At 53.3% G+C, this 16,693-nt stretch overlaps 1 long non-coding RNA gene across 1 annotated transcript; it reads right to left on the minus strand.

The window, feature by feature from the left end:
- Positions 1-1,083: 1,083 nt before the first annotated feature.
- LOC118708173 lies at positions 1,084-8,314 on the minus strand. Its single transcript, XR_004984481.2, has 2 exons — positions 8,199-8,314; positions 1,084-1,854 (listed from the first exon to the last, which is right to left on the minus strand). It is a non-coding gene; the product is annotated as an uncharacterized LOC118708173 (long non-coding RNA).
- Positions 8,315-16,693: the final 8,379 nt, after the last annotated feature.

Here is a 16,693-nt window from a genome sequence, read left to right on the forward strand (position 1 = left end):
CCTTGAGTCCGAAGGCTGACACTCTATCAACTGAGCCAAACCGGTTTCAGCTTAAACAGATTTTTATGCTCTACTGCACTCCACCCTTTTAGGCACAAATGTCTGCCTCCTTTTCTTTGGCACCTCCCGCCCCGGCCCCTGCCCCAAAGGAGACCATGCAAACGTGTAATACAATCCTGGCAGAGAAGCCAAAGGCATGAGGTCTGCCTCCATACACCCGACATGCAATGCACCCTCAGTCACCATCTCTGAATAATGAGGCAGTGGCAGTACCTGCCTTATTCTGGTGGTTGTGAAGGTTACATGAGCTAACATGTGGGCAGTCCTTAGCACAGAGCCCAGGACAGCATCGTGTTTGAGGCGGGGCAGGAGAACGGCATCTCCTGGTAGGATGGGACCTCTCAGACCAGGGTCTGGGCCAGGGTGAAGCTTGTGGGGTGCCCAGGCTGCAAAATGTAAGGTGGTGTTCACCCTCAGGGCTGTGCAGACCCAGGTTTCCCGAGACAGAGTCGTCCTAGGTCTCTGCTGCCGCCTGCTGGTCATTCTGCAGAATGACAGCCCATTCCTCTGCTCTGACCCGCTCCTGACCCTCTGCCCCCAGAGCTGGCCGGAGGGAAGTCACCTGACTAGCTTGGAGAGGCAGTGGAAACCTGGGTTTCATTACCAGGAAACTAGGGTAGGGAAGCCTGCCTCACAGCATGTAGAGAACAGGAAGCACTCCGCAACCATCAATGTCCTTCCTGCAATGCCAGCGTTTAATAAGCACCTACTAAGTGCAAAAGACTAAAGGTGACTGAGACATGAGCCCTCCCCTCCAGGGGCTTAAGAAGTGGAGTGGGGTGGGCAGGAGGAAGAAGGCTGAGAAAGATGACTGACGTAAGGGGCTGGCCCTATTGAGCACATACTATTCTAAACACGTGTATTAACACGTTTAAGGCTCTCAGAACACAAGGAGGTGGTACTATTTTTAATTCCTGCTAGGAAGCTGAGGCCAAGAGAGGGTAACTAACCTGTTCCAATGTTGAGCAGACTTGATGGTGGAGGTGAGACTAGAATCCACAAAATTCTAGTGCGAGGCCGGGGTGTTGTATGGATCATCCATCCATTTATTCAACAAATTGAACACCTACTGTGCGCCAGGCACAGTGGTGGATGCTGGGAAGAGAGCAGTGACCAAACAGACTCAGCCCCTGCCCGCAGGGAGCTGTTCACGTGGAGGAGATGGATAATAATACGCAAGATAGATGAGTAAAATATGTCACGTGGTGTCTTGCTGTATATAAAACATAGAGTGCAGAAAGAGAAGGAGGGCTGGAGTGTGTTTCAGTCCTTGTGGGCCATGTAGGTGCTTTTGCTTTCACTGAGCCGTGGGGTGGGGTGGGGTTCTGAGCAAGGGGGTGGTGAACACAGGGCATCTGGGAGGGTGGAACAGGCTGAGAGTTGCGGGTGCGAGATATCAGTTCAATTTCAGGTCCATTCTGCGTGGCCTGTGAGTATGGGTGTGGCATTTGGATTTATCCCAAATAAGACATGGCGCTTTGACCTGCCATACAGTGAGCCCTGCGCCAGCCGGTGGGCTATCGCTGTGGTTAGGAGAATACTGGAGGGATCATTTCTGGTCTTGGCTCCTTTGAGGGCTGCTGCAGTGTCTCATGCAGCCACCAGGTGGCGCCAGCGCACAGCGGGATGACCCGAGCCGATTCGCAGGGGACGTGGGCCTGCAGGCCTGGATCTCAACTATTAGCAGCTTGGGCAGGATCCTTCTCTGTGGTCCGGGCTGTCCTCGGCATTGCAGGTCGTTTGGCAGCATCTCTGACCTCCCTTCACCCCGAGTCAGCATCACACCCCATCCCTCTGCATGACAACCAAAACGGTCTTCAGATATTGCCAAGTCACAGGCCTGCCCTGACGCCTGCTTAACCGCGTTCATTCACTGTGTGCCCCAGTTTGCTCCCCTCCAGGCTCACAGCCCAGAGGACCGAGTACCAGCAGGGATCACACCCAGACAGTGCAGGCCCCCATGTAGCCCTTCGAGACAGTTGAATGGCATAAGTCAAGTTCATCTACTACATGGGGGTGGGGGGAGTGTTCTAGGTGCAATCCAGATTTTCCCACTTATTAGCTGTGTGACCTTGGGCAAGTCTCCATGGCTCTCTCGAGCCCCCATCCCCCATATGCAGAATGAGAGAGGAGTCTGTTTTGGTGCCAAACCCCAGTGGGGTCTGGGATCCAGCTATGGTGAGGCCGCTGTCCCCTCCTGGAGCTCCCAGGCCTGGACAAAGGACATCCGCACTGTGAATAACACACACACTGGTGCCTACACGAACCCTGACACCTTCCCCGAGCTAGAAAGCAGGTCTGAGTCACACACAGGAGGTCTGAGCCAGCTTCCCTGCCCGTATTGTCTCCACACAGTCACCTGACGTACCAACGGTTGTGTGCGTGCCTCTGGTTCATCTCCAGCTCCCCACTCCAGCTCCCTGTGAGCAGAGACTCTTGTCGAAGTTGCTCACTGCTCCAATTCCAGCCCCAGGATCGTGCCTGGGGCTCGGGAGGGGCTCCATTTGGTTGGGTGAATAAAGTCCCTTCTTCCATTTTTGCCCCCATATAGACTATAGTTCATTCTCCACAAAGGATCCCGTGGGACTCTCAGAGGAAAAGACCTATATAAGCCCTACTTGATCTACCCCTCCGCTTCACCCCTCCTCCGCCCCTGCCAGTCTCATCTCCTTGACCTCATTGGCCCCAATCTTCACTCACTTACTCTGTGCCGGACACACGGGTCTCCTTGAATATTCCTGCCTCAGGACCTTTGCACCTGCTGTTCCCTCTGCTAAGAACTCTCTTCCCCATAGATGTTGGCACCGCTCCTCCTTTCACCCAGGCCTCTGCTCAACACCGCAGCCTCACAGAGGCCTCCGTCCCAAACACTCTCGGCCCAGTCACTTTCACAGCGCGTGCCTCTAGCAGGAAGGATCTTGCAGAGATGTTAAGCTCTTTGTTGTCCGTCTCACACTCACAGCAGTAAGCTCTGCCCTCGGGGAGCTCAGAGTCCGGTGAGCCAGACCAGGAAGGGCCTCTCTGAAGCGGGGCATTGAGCTGTGACTGGAAGGATGGGAAGGGACTGGTTGTGGGGGAAACTGAGGAAAGGTCTTTCCTGGCAGGGGGAGTAGCATGTGCCAAGGCCTGGGGGCGGCTCCCTGCAGGGCCTGCCTCAGGGTGGTGAGTGCCCAGGCCGCGCAAAGCTGCTGGCTGGGAGCCCGGGAGTCACCCAGAGCCCACCCTGGGTGGACAGGGGCTGGGCCAGACCCGGCCGCATGAAGGCCATGGACAGCGGGACGGGAAGGGCCCGGAGCAGCCCGAGCGGGCGGCTCCCTCCTGCCAGCCCCCAGGAAGCCCTGGCTGGAATGACTGGCCACGGGAGCTCCCAGGAGAGGCCCAGGCAGCTGTGCAGGGGCCCTGAGATCCACAGCCCCGGTTTAAATCACCCCCCCCCCCCCCCCCCCACAGCTGAGTGACCTTGGCCACATCACCACGTCTCCAAGCTCCCGTTCTCTCTTCTCTAAAGGGCGGTGGGAAGCAGGACTGCGCGTACAGGCCAGTGTGCGGCCCCGTGGGAGAGCGAGGGGAACCCGTGTCACCCAGCAGGTGCTGGGCAACCGGCGTCAGCTGTGGTGGCTGTGGGGGCCCCCCTATGGGGCGGGGACGGTGGTGGCTGTAGTGGCACCAAGCATAAAGGCCAGCAGGGGAGCGTGGCATGGGTTTCTGGTTCAGGCAGCCTGTGTTGGACTCAGACCCCCTGCTTTCTAGCTTGGGGCATGTCGCATCGCCCTGCTGCATGCCTCAGTTTCCCCATCAGGGACAATGAGAAGCCTCACCCAGGGAGGAGAGTACAGCACCCAGCATGGGGCTCGGGCCTGTGGCTACAGAACGGGCAGGCTGTGGGGGCAGCCGCAGGGGGCAAGCGGGAAGGGTGAGGGCGTGCTCCCCACAGGCTGGTAGCAGGAGGGTTTGTGGGGAGCCCAGCTAATCGCTAAGACCAGATCTTAGCTATTATCTGGAACATAAGCATGCATCGGGCTCCGTCTGCTGGGTGTGAGTCCCCTGTGCCAGCTGTGCATCCTTGGGCAAGTTACTAAACCTCTCTGCGCTCGGTGCCTTTGGGTGAAGCAGGGACAAGTGCATCCCTTCCAGCCATGGGGTAGGTGGAGGGTCCTGACAGAGGAAGGTCACAGGAAGGTTGGTGACAGGCGCAGGGCCCGCCTGATGGCAGAGCTGAGGAAGCTGGGGACCTGGACCATGACAGGGCCTGGGAGGGCCGGGGGCAGGCGGGCGACCTTGCGTGTTCATCAAACACACGTACATGCTCTGCCACGGGTCCGGGTGGGAAAGGGCAGGCCCCGGGGTGGAAGGCAGTCCAGCGGAGGCAGCAGGGCCATCGGTGACTCCTGCAGGAACGGCCGCTGGGCCCAGGGAAGGCGGGGACGTGCCTAGGTAAGAAGTGTGTCTTCGGCTGGGGCGGGCGGGAGCACTGGAGGGTTTAGGAGTGAGGGCTAAGTCGTGCTTTCCCTATATTCCACCTCACTGCTTCATCCCCAGCACCCGGCCCGCAGCCTGCCTCTCAGGAGGGGCTGAGGGAACTGGCTCTGAATGAATCCGTGGGATCATGGAGGAGTGAGAAAGCAGCCACTGAGAGGTGGCCCTCACCTCACCATCCACCCACAGAGCCCGAAGCACCTGACTTAGAAACTGAAATATGGTGGCACTCATACTTGGGTAAAAACTGCTGTTTGAATTTTAACCTTGCTATCTGACTTCGACCTTCGATTACTTGCTTGAACAATAGGGTAGTTGTAGGAGATTGACTCCCACTGACTCAGTAGCTTCAGGGGTAGAAACTGTAGATAGCCTTTAGTTCTGCTTTTGTATTATGGGCAAGATAGGGCCACATTCCAATGTCGAGCAGGGTGTGACTGGGAACCGACCCTGCAGGCTGTCCCCAGTCTTTAGAATTTAGTCCTGAGGGGCCAATCAGGGTTAGCCGAGGCAGTGACATCACCGACCTGAGTAAAACCCCTGGACTGGGCGATATTCGCTCTCTTCCGCCATGCTGCCGGCATGAGTGGGATAGCCCATGCTAGCATGGAGATGGCTCTTTTGTTTATTGCATCGGACTCTGCTCCCTGGTGGTCCTTAGGGATCATGACTGGAATCCCCAGCCAGGACCATGAGGGACCCCCATTCCGGAGAGCCTGACTGGCCGCGGTAGGTGTGTGTTTGTTTTTGTGTGAGGGCTCTGGAGGGACTGCCCCTCCATCGGGGCTGTCACCTGGGTGTTTACCGGCTGCTGCGTCAGCCATGGTTTGAGTCCAGATTCGAATCTGTAATAAATTCTAGCATGCTTAATCAAGTTGGCTCCGGTGGTCCATCTCTTGGGGACTCGCTTCGTAACAGAAACCACTGCAGAAAAACTTGTAGTCGCTACTATGCGTAGTGCACCTGCTATGTGCTAGGTATTGGGAAGAGCCAAGCGCCAAACAGATCTAGCCCGTGTTCATGGAGCTCGCATTTCAGGGGTAGAGGAGGGACAGGTAGACGAATAGCACGGTTCCTCCAGCGAGCGTTCAGTGCTGGGGGTGTGAGACCGTGAGGAGGGAGCTGGAGGAGCGGTGGTGGGAGTGCCAGGGGGGCCCAGCACGGGAACATCCCTGAGGTGGAGGAGCAGGAGGGCCCCGGAGTGGCGGGGGGCAGAGGAAGTCAGAGAGGGAGCCCTGGGGCTTTGTGAGTATGAAAGGAGGACTTTCTCAGAAGTGCAGGAGGCCCCGAGGCAGGGTTCTGAGCAGGGAGTGACTTGATGTTGTTTGCATTTTAAATCCTCCCAATCGAAGGGCTTAACCGTTACTACCATCGCCATCTTACAGCTGGGGAAACTGAGGCTCCAGAGAGCTAAAGTCTTACCTTAGTTCACACAGCTGCTAAGACAGAGCCAGGATTCAACCCCAGTCTGCGTGCCTCTGGGACCCCAAGGCTGGGAGGGGATTGGAAGACGCCTGCTGGACCCAGCGCAGGTCCCTGAGTCACAAGACTGGGTCCAGGGCTAACCTGGGCACCCAGGAGCTGCCCGGGGAGGGGTCCTGGGCATCCTCGCCCTTCCCACGCCCCAGGCGATTCTGGCCGCTGCCACGTGGGCTGATGCCCCACAGGGGACGCAGGACAAGCTTCTCCAATCTGCCCTCCAGCTGCTGTGCAGCCTCCGGCCAGCCCCCAGCCGTCTCTGGGCCCACAATGCACCTGTTATCTGGCCCCGCCCCCAAGTCTGCAGTCTGTGTACTGTGTGGACTCCCGGGCAGATGCTGATACTGGGCCCGGGCGGGAAGGCAAAAGGCGAGACAGATAAACAGGCCGTGGGAGGTGCTGTGGGCCCAAAGCCCAGCCTCCGGTGGGTGGGGCGGCGGCTGTGGCGGCCTCACCAGAACCCGGGGCCCAGGCCCTGCCCAGATAATGTGGCCGGAGAAGAGGGAGACTCGGGCAGCAGAGCTTGGCTTCTGTGAGAGGGAGAAAGCGAAGGGGGAGGGAGGGAGGGAGGGGTGGAAGCAGGGAGGGCGGGAGGGAGGGGGGAGGATTCCACAGCTAGCACTCCTTTAACCCTCACAGCAGCCAATGGTGATGGTCTTGCAGGTGAGAAAACGAGGCCCAGAAAGGAAGAGTGCTTGCTCAAAGTCCCCTCTCGGAGGCCGCAGAGCCAGGAGCAAACCCAGGCCCATCTCGTTCCAAGAGCCCCTTTGACCCCGCCCAGCTGCCCCTCAGATCCTAGACTTTTGTTTTCCCCTCAAAATAGTCCGGCGATCTGGACTGAGCCGCCGGGGGCCGGGCTGGTGTGAGCCGTGGAGCAAGGTGGGCAGGGGAGCCGGTGGCCTCCCCGGGCACAGCCCAGAGCCAGCCCTACCCCCGGGAGCCTGCTCAGCCCAGGGGCCTGCCAACCCAGAAGGAACCCCCTGCCACACTCGGCACCCGGGGCCGGGGCACCGTCTGGAGATGGGAAACGGAGGCCAGGCATCCCTGTAACGGGCCCAGCACCAGGGAGAGAGCAGACACGGCTGGTGGCATCCAGGGGCGGGGGGCCTGGCTCTTTTCCTCCTTCCTGCCTGCTCGGATATTTTCCCGGCCATCGCCTCTTTGTACATCCTCATTTCTCCTCTCAGGACCTCCGCTGTTAAAAGACATAAAGTGAACAACAAATACGTAACTATCAACAAGTGAATCTAAAAACCAAGGAAACTAAAAAAAAAAAAAAAAAATCTGAGGAACAATATTAACTGTTGAATATAATAGAATCAGAGGTATGGAAGGGGAGTGAACTGTTTATTCTTGGGGAAAAGGGGAGAGGGGGACTTGGGAAGAGACTGAACATAAACTGTGCACCTATGGATGAGGACAATGGGGGGTGGGGAAAGGGCAGAGGGTGGGGTGAGAAGGGGGGAAAGGAACATTTGTAATAATATGAACAATAAAAATTTATTTAAAAAAATAAATAAATAAAATAAATAAAGACACCAGGAAGATATTAAAAAAAAAAAAAAAAAAAAAAAGACATAACGTGTCCTCCCTTGGCCCATCACCGGCCCACAGGCGCCCCATCCCTGCTTTCTGGCCGGCATCCCGCTTCTGATGGGCATGTCCACCCCCCTGACTCGCTCCCTCCTCGCCCCACCCCCTCTGGAGTGTCCTCCGACCAGGGGTCCTCCCAGAGGCTGCCTCGTGGCTCTGATGTCACCCTCCTTGCCCCCAGGCCCAGTCACGTGGCATCTCCGCGGGAACGTTGCTCGGGGTCACCTCTTAGCAACGTTCCCGCTGAGCTGGTCTTTGGACCCGCCCAGCCGCGCCCTTGGCAACCACTCCTGAGGCTGAAAATAAATGAGTGCGACGAACCTCACGTGCCCACCAGCTTCTCCGCCTCTCTCCCAGGCTCTGGACCTGAGAATCGAATCGCCTACCTGAAACATCCTAAAGAGACACCTCGGTTTCCCCAGATACTTACTCCTCCCCCCACCCCACCCCAACCTCCCGTCTTTGCTCTTCCTGACTCTGCCCAGTAGTAGCTCACGCTCCAAGACTAGGTGTTCCTCTCCAAGTACCTGGTTACAGATGCATCCACACAGGCGTGCATTCGTCCACCAGCAAGTATAATATTTACTTACTGAGCACCTGCTATGTGTCAGGCACTGCTCTGCACCCCTGGCTTCCGTCTACAGCGGTGAACAGGCAGCCACAGGTCTCTGCCTCCAGAAGAGAAACAAGCCATTCCTACTGGAACCCGGGGGAGCGGGTCAGTCAGCTGCCTGCCCCCCCCCCCCCCCCCCCCTCCGGGAGCCACTGGAGAGCAGGGCCTTGGTCCTCTTCAGCTCAGGATCTCGGCGTTCGGCTCCTGGTTCGCAGTATCCGGGAGCTCTGATGGGCGCGAGCGAGCGAGTGAGCGGATGAGTGGGTGAGTGAAAGTGGCCAGCAGGTGAGGAGACGCAGGCAGGCGGCTCCTGTGACCTAGAGCGCGGCACTTCCACATTCGGTGCTCACTTCCTCTTGCTCGGAGTCCTGGTTTCACTGTCTCAGGTTGCTCCTGGTTTCAAAAGGGTGTGAAAGCAGGACTCGGTGGAGCCAGAAACTGAAACCTACCAGGAGCCGGAGGGGGGGGGGGGGGGGGGGGGGGGGGGGGGGGGAGGAAGCGGGCAGTGTTTCTCTCCAGGGGGTTTGACTAACGACCTGACCCTCCAGTTGGAAGAGCCTCGGGAGTCACATTAGTAAAAAGACACTCTGACTCCATTTCCACCAAAGCCACAGGCCCCACGGCGCGGCCAGTGGAGGTCTGGGGACTCTGGTGTCCCCGATGTGCTTCGGGCCTTGGCACACCCGCAGGCCGTCCAGACGCCAGGCTCCGGGCTGGCAGCGGGATGTAAACAGCTGTCCTGCAGAAGGGGCTGCTGCCCGGGGCGGGCCCCTGAGTCATCGCCTCTCAAGAACCGGCTTGTCACCACAGCGTGGCAGGTGCTATTTGGTCAACATCTCTGCGGGGTCACTGGGAACAGACTCAGAGACACAGCCCCACCCGCAGGTGGCTCCCGGGAGGGGCCCAGGGCCGAGAGGGGCATAGGAGCTATTTTTTAATGGATTCCTACACAGTTCCTGACTCTGTGGTTGTGACTCCTCGCTTATTCCCAATCGTGTTCTTGTCACTCTTTTCCTGAGTGAGATTTGCCAGGATTTATCTACTAAACTTTTTATCATTTTTATTAAGTTGTTTTTTACTTCATTAGTTGCAGAATTAACCTTTAATTTCTTATTCTTATTTTAATATATATATATATATATGTATGTGTGTGTGTGTGTGTGTGTATATTCTATTTTTTAAGTTACTTAATTCATTTGTTTTTCTCTTTTAAATATTAGAAGTTTGTAGGCTCTGGATTTCCTCTGTGGCATTCGCTGCATCTGCTTTGGATGATCAGTGTCTACTTTTTAGTGCAGGTAGGTTGCCCTTTCAGTGCTGACTTTTCCCTCGGATGCTGGCTCTGATTTTTTAAGAAGTTAAGAATTTGCCAGGCTGGTGTTGCTCAGTGGTTGGGCATCAACCTATAAACCAAGAGGTCACAGTTCAATTCCTGGTCAGGGCACATGCCCAGATTGTAGGCTCGATCTCCAATGTGGAGTGTGCAGGAGGTAGCCAATCAATGATTTTCTCTCATTATTGACTCACTCTCTCTCTCTCTCTCTCTCTCTCTCTCTCTCTCTCTCTTTCTCTCTCTCTCCCCCTTTCTCTCTCTCCTCTTCCTCTCTGAAATCAATAAAAATATTTTTAAAAAACTTAAGGATTTGAGGCTCTTCTGAGAATGTGTTCACTCATTGGATTATGAAATGAGAGTGGGGCTAGGAAAGATCTCCACGGTGAATTGTGACCTTGCCACTCAGCAGCTCTGACTAGACGGGTGACTGTGCCTCTGAGCCTGTTCCCTCGTCCGGAAAGCGGGCACCACACCAGTTCCCATGTGAGAGGGCCCGGTGGCCATGGAGTCAAAAGCCAGGCCGGGCCCTTGTCCTGAAGCCACCACTGCCCAGCCCCTCGCCGCCTTTACCTCTGCTGCGTGTGTATCAGGGTGGCATTGGGGGCGCTGGAACGAGGGGGCAGGGACCTGAGGCTCCTTCCTCAGCCCCTGAGCCACCCTGGATGCTGCCACTGCCCCTCGTGGTAACACCCAGGCCTGACACGAAGTCCCTGGTGCGTGACAGGCCCCGGTGCCCCACGGCGGATGTGGGGGAGCTGCTCCCTGGCGGTCAAGATCACTGAGTGATGCTCGAATTTATCACCACAGCGGAATTAGCAGCGAGGACAAACTGCTAAGAGTAACTCATGCCAGTTGTGAAATGAAGTCAGCTCCTGGCTGGCAGGCAGCTTCCCCAGGCGGCTATGAGCCTCTCAGCTCCGAGAGGCAGCCCAGCCCTGCCTCTACCCTCCACTCACCACCTGCAGACCTCGCCTCACTGCCCCCGCCTGCGCCCCTCACTCCCCCACGGCTGGACCGGCCGCCCACAGGCCCTGCTCGATGCGCGCCCAGGGCAGCGGAGGGCAGCTTGGCGAAGCCGCCGAACAGGAACGAGGCCCGCGGGGTGGGGAGCCGGGGTGAGAAATGGGGGGACGGGGAGCAAGTCCGCTCTCAGTTCTAGAAAGAATGGGGACCAGAGAGAACAGCTCTGCCACCAGGACCCCGCAGCCTGCGGAGCAGTCCGAGGGGAGGAGAATGACCCGGGTGGTCATGTTTCCGTCAGGACAAACGGAGAAGCAAAGAAGCCTGAGAAAGCTTCTCTCCTCCCTCCCTCCCTCCCTTCCCTGTCCTCTCTCCTTCCTTCAGCTACTATTTTAATCCCACCTGATGTGGCCCCTGCTCTGGGCGGTGAGGCGAGCCGAGCTTCTGGCCCTCCGAGTCCACAATGCAGAGGGGGAAATGCAGATCCTAAACCAGCGCAGGAATAAATTCACACGTGGATGGACCGAGTGATGTGGGGTGAGGAATAATCACCTGGGCTGGGTGCTGCGGGCTCCAGCGGAGGGAGGAGCCAGGGAAGGTCCCCCGGAGTTCATGGGCCCGGGTCAGCTTTAGCCGCACTCGAATTATTTACTAGTCCTGACAGCCTTACCTGGAAAGAGCCAGGCTCAAACACAGAATGTCACCTTTTGTACTTTAGCCTGAATTCGTTAGGCAACAGGCTGGACACGTTTTTTTCTGTGAAGGTAGTAAATATTTTGGAGTTTGGGGGTCGCAGCTACTCCATTCTGCCCCTGTAGCTTGAAGCAGCCGTAGACCCTATGTAAGCAGGGGGGCGTGGCAGTGTTCCTGGGAAATTTTATTGACAAATCCAGGCAGCTGACTGGCCAGAGTTTGCCAACCCCCATACTCCTCCCGAGTTAGGCTAACAATTAATGAAAATATAAATGGGGGAGGAGGATCACAGAACAAGGAAGGAGTCCAGGAAACACAAAACCAGCAATATGTACTGGCCAGTACAGGGAGCAATAGCAATAGCAATAGCCTGGGAGGAAGTAAACCACCCAACAAGAATGGACAAACAGTCCAGGCCCTGTCAGCACAAAGGAAAAGGAAGTGGCAGGGAAGAGCGACAGATTATACAGAAACGCGGAAAAGCCAGCCTGTTGAGCGGAGAGAGGACACGCCACAGGGAGGTACACTGGCGTTCTCTGATCCTGGGACACAGCGGAAGAGAGAGCTCGCTGAGATTTAGGGTGATGGGGGGGGGGGGGGCGGGAGACACACGACATTTCTGTGTTTGTCATTCTGCCTGAACAGATGGCCAAAAACACAACAGAGGTAACAGGTTTTGTTATTTACTTACTTATTTTGAAAGACTTTTTATCAATTTTTAGAGAGAGAGGAAAGGAGAGAAATATCAATGTGAAAACAAAACATTGTTGACTGGCTGCCTCCTGCACACCTCCCAACAGGGATCAAGCTCGAAACCCAGGTATATTTCCTGACTCGGAATCCAACTGGCAATCTTTTGGTGCACTGGACGATACCCAACCAACAAAGCCACGGTGGGCAAGGCTGGTTTTTTTTTTTTTTTTTTTATAATTTACAAATTAAATCAAGAAGTCCTATATAATAAAGAGGTAATATGCAAATTGGCCCTCACACCCTCACAAGATGGCTGCCTACAACCAGGCCAGCAGGGGGGTTAGTGAGGGAAGACCAAATGACTGAACAGCAGGATGTATAGGGTGACCAGGCCAGTGGGGGGACCATGAAGGGTGACCAGTTCGGCAGGGGGCTGTTAGGGGCAATCAAGCTGGCAGGCAGGTGAATGATTAGGAATCAGCGATCCAGGATTGTGAGAGAAATGTCTGACTGCCAGCAGTCAGACATCCCCTGAAGGGTCCCGGATTGGAGAGGGTACAGGCTGGGCTGAGAGGGAACCCCCCCTTGTGCACAAATATTGTGCTCTGGGTCTCTAGTATTTAATAAGGGCCCATTACATTAGGGACTACCGAGATTAAAAGTGGCAACAATGGCAGTTCCTATTAGGAGTTGTTGAGAAATAGCATTTCATTATATTACTACTTTAAATTTTTTTAATAATGGTAAAATACACATAACATGAAATTTACCATCTTAACCATTTTTATGTGTACAGTTCAGTATTAAGGGTATTCATATTATTGTGCAACCAATCTCCAGAACTTTTTCACCTTACAAAAATGAAACTGTATATGCATTAATCAACCCCCCACTTCCCCCTCCTTTCTGCCTCGGCAGCCATCATTCTACTTTAGGTTTCTATGCTTGACTTCTCTAAAAACCTCATAAATATAAAATCATATGGTATTGTTCTTTTTGTGACTGGTTTATTTCATTTAGCACAATATTCTTAAGGTTCATCTGTATGTCAGAATGGCCTTCCTTTTTAAAAATATATTTTATTGATTTTTCACAGAGAGGAAGAGAGAGGGATAGAGAGTTAGAAACATCGATGAGAGAGAATCATCGATCAGCTGCCTCTTGCACACCCCCTACTGGGGATGTGCCTGCAACCAAGGTACATGCCCTTGACCGGAATCGAACCCGGGACCTTTCAATCCGCAGGCCGACGCTCTATCCATTGAGCCAAACCAGTCCAGGCTGGCCTTCCTTTTTAAAGCTAAATCATGTTCCACTTTTTTTGTCCATTAATCCGTCAGTGGAGACCCGGATTGCTTCCACTTTTTGGCTGTTGTGAATAATGCAGGTGTACAAATACCTTTTTGAGACTCTGCCTCCAATTCTTTTGGATATATATCCAGAAGTGAGTTGATGGATCATGTGGTATTTCTATTTTTAGCTTTTTAAGAAATATATATATATTATTGATTTCAGAGAGGAAGGGAAAGGGTGAAATAGAAACATTAATAATGAGAGAGAATCATTGATCGGCTGCCTCCTGCATTCCCCCCATTGGGGATCGAGCCCACAAGCTGGGCATGTGCCCTTGACCAAAATTGAATCTGGGACCCTTCAGTCCGCAGGCTGATGCTCTATCCACTAAGCCAAACCAGCCAGGGCTATTTTTAGCTTTTTAAAGAGGTACTGTTCTCCGTGGCATTTTCATCATTGGGCATCCCCCCAACGGCACACAAGGGTGCCCTTTTCTCCACATCCTCGTCAGCACTTCTGGAGGCAGAGCCGTTTAGAGCTGGAATCTTGGCTGTACCTTGTCACTCCCCAACCTCGTCAGCGCCCTGAGGTGGGTTTGGGTTGGTTGGTTGTCTTCCTTCCCCACCAGAATGGAGCACACAGGCCCTGTTTTGCTCATGGTTCAATCCCCAGCACCTAGTCCAGGACGAGTGTTCGGAGTGACCTGAGGTACAGTGGAGGTGGTCAAATATTTGCTGAATGAATGAAAGAATGAACCCCTCTGTTTGGCAGATAAAGAACCAAATGAGATAAGGTAATGTTTATATATAGAAACAGCCAAACACACCCAACCTGAATTCTGAGTCAGGTGCTGTGGTGAGGTCACCGCACTCAGACCCTGTACTCTGTACTCCCCTTTGGAAAAGGGGGGTGACAACACTTTCCACCCGGTAAGGAAGAGATGCCGTGACACCCAGGAGTTCCCTAGCACCATGCTGGACATGCTATAGGCGGCCAGTCCATGCATGCTTCCCTATAAAGCACCATATATAAATGCAAAGTATTCTTACTATTAAAGTCTAATAGTAAGAATAGACTTTAGACCAACCCCACCCATAGGAGAAGTAAATTGAGCCAAGATTTGTAGTCGGTGCAAGATCACTGACATTTCTGTTAAAAGAACTATCTTAACGGAACTAAATACAAAATAAGATCACAATACAAAAAAGAGGCCATAAGGTTTTGGCTGCCTATTATACAGGGATATTTATTTTTCACTCCATTTTTTAAATTGAAAATCCACTGAATAATAAAAATATAGTTGTGGGAACATGAATTAGGAAAAAATTTATAAAGTAATTTTAGAGATAAGACTTAGTATTGTAAAGATATTGAGCCTTCCCAAGTTAACAATTCAATGTCATGCCAATCTTGATCCTACAAAGATTTTTTTTTTTTTACCAGAAATCAACAAAATGAATCTAAATTTCATTGGCTTAATACATAAAAATAGCCAAAAAATTTTCATAATAAACAATGATGAGATTAGATGGGTATGTTCAATGTGACAATTCAAAAAGCTGGCTATTCATATATGATGTATGGACTCTTCCGTATGCACACTCCACTTTTAGAAAAACTTGTTTAAACATTGGAGGAGGAAAAGGAGGAGGAGAGACACTGGTCTCATAAAAACGCACTGTGGAAATGAAGTAGGGCAAATGTGAACTGTCTAAGGCAGAAGGAGACAAAGAGCTCAGCACAATGGAAGAATCTGGCTGCAGAATTTAATGGATGAGACACAGTGTTTCATATAAGTGAGGCAATTATAATAATAAAAACTGTTGGGACAATTAACAGTTCATTCAGTAAAAAACACACACATTTGGACCCTCGCCAACCTCACATAAATCAATTCCAGGGAATTAATGATACAAAGAGCACAGTCAATCATAGATGGGACCAGGATTGTTAATTCAAACTGCCTGTCTATAAAGCTTTACAGGACTGAGAGACCAAAGAGGCTGACAATCCCATCACTATGCAAGAGCTTATTAAGGGAACTTATGTTTGTTTTTTTTAAAAAGTATATTACCTTTGTTTTCCTATACATACATGGGCATAGGTATAGACACCAGCCAGACTGCTGGCATTAAAGGGAATGAGATTTAGAACTTTTCCCCGTAAACAGGTACTCATGTATCACATCTATATATATAAAAGCCTAAGCGACCGGTTGCTATGACATGCACTGACCAACAGGGGGCAGACGCTCAACCCAGGAGCTGCCCATGGTGGTCATTGTGCTCCCACAGCCAACCTCCCGTGGCCGGCCAACCTGCTGTAGGCTCCCCCTCTCCCCACCTCGCAACCACCCACTGCCAGCCAGCCCTAATCGGCCCTAATCAGGACTGGGTGAGACGCCCCAGGGACCACAGCTGTGCATGAATTCGTGCACCAGGCCTCTAGTTTAGAATAGTATTTGTGAACTGTGTCTGAACAAAAGCTCTTAAGAGCACATATGCAAAAAAGAGGTTGGGTCAGAGGCAGCTTGGGGGTTTAGAGCATTAACCTCAGGGTAAAAGCCTTGGTGTCCACATGGCAGGTGGCTCCATGGTGTTCTGTGACCTCAGGCAAACAGTGGCTTTGGTGGCTTCTGTGCCTCAGCCCTCGAGCAGCGGGACCAGGGGATTTTGCTCTCCCGGGGTCGTTTGGCAATGTCTGCTGGCACTATTGGTTGTCACAAGAGAGGTGCCACGAAACATGCTTCAGTGCACAGGACAGCAGCCTTCCCCGCCGGAAAGAGAATCATCCACCTCAGGCATCCAGAGCTGAGGTTGAGAAACGAGGTTCTAGAAAAAAAGGGCAATGTCTACCTTGCAGGGAGAGGACTGATGGTGTACAAGGTGCTTAATTAGCACAGAACAAGCCCTCAGTAAATGGGAACTACTATTTTTATGACTGGACTTCCACAAAATTAAGAAAAAAATATATAGCGGGAGGAAGTGGTAGCAGTGCCTGGAGCCCACTCAGCCGCACTCTGTCTAGGGAGAGAAGAGGTGTGTGCCTTTCCTAACAGCAGCCCTGGTCTCTGGCGTCTGTGCCGCCAACTGAAAGTGGAAAAGGGCTCCTCCCTCCTCCGGAGTTTTTGTTCTCCAGGCTCCTGCCCTGTCCCGGCTCAGGAGCCTCCCGCTGAGTGTGCCTGGGCTCCGTATACTCACCATCTTTCTCTGGTGGGCATATCCCTCTGCTTCAAGAACACACCCAGTTCCTCTTGTTGGAAAATCAAAACCATGCGCCTTCTCTTTTTCTCTTTTCTCCTGAAATTCAGGAGGAACCTACATGGAGGACTGCTGCTTCCTTTCCTGCCATCTCCGCCAAACTCCAGCGTGCCCCTCCTGCACCCCCAAGTTCAGCCAAACTGCTATTGCCATGTGACCAACCATTAGCTTTCACTCAACTTACTCCACGGCTTTGCTGCATCCTCGCTGGGGGCCACCCCATTGAACATCTCTTCCCAG

The sequence above is a fragment of the Pipistrellus kuhlii genome, unplaced genomic scaffold (genome assembly GCF_014108245.1).
Source record: "Pipistrellus kuhlii isolate mPipKuh1 unplaced genomic scaffold, mPipKuh1.p scaffold_m20_p_6, whole genome shotgun sequence".
Taxonomy (NCBI): Eukaryota; Metazoa; Chordata; class Mammalia; order Chiroptera; family Vespertilionidae; genus Pipistrellus; species Pipistrellus kuhlii.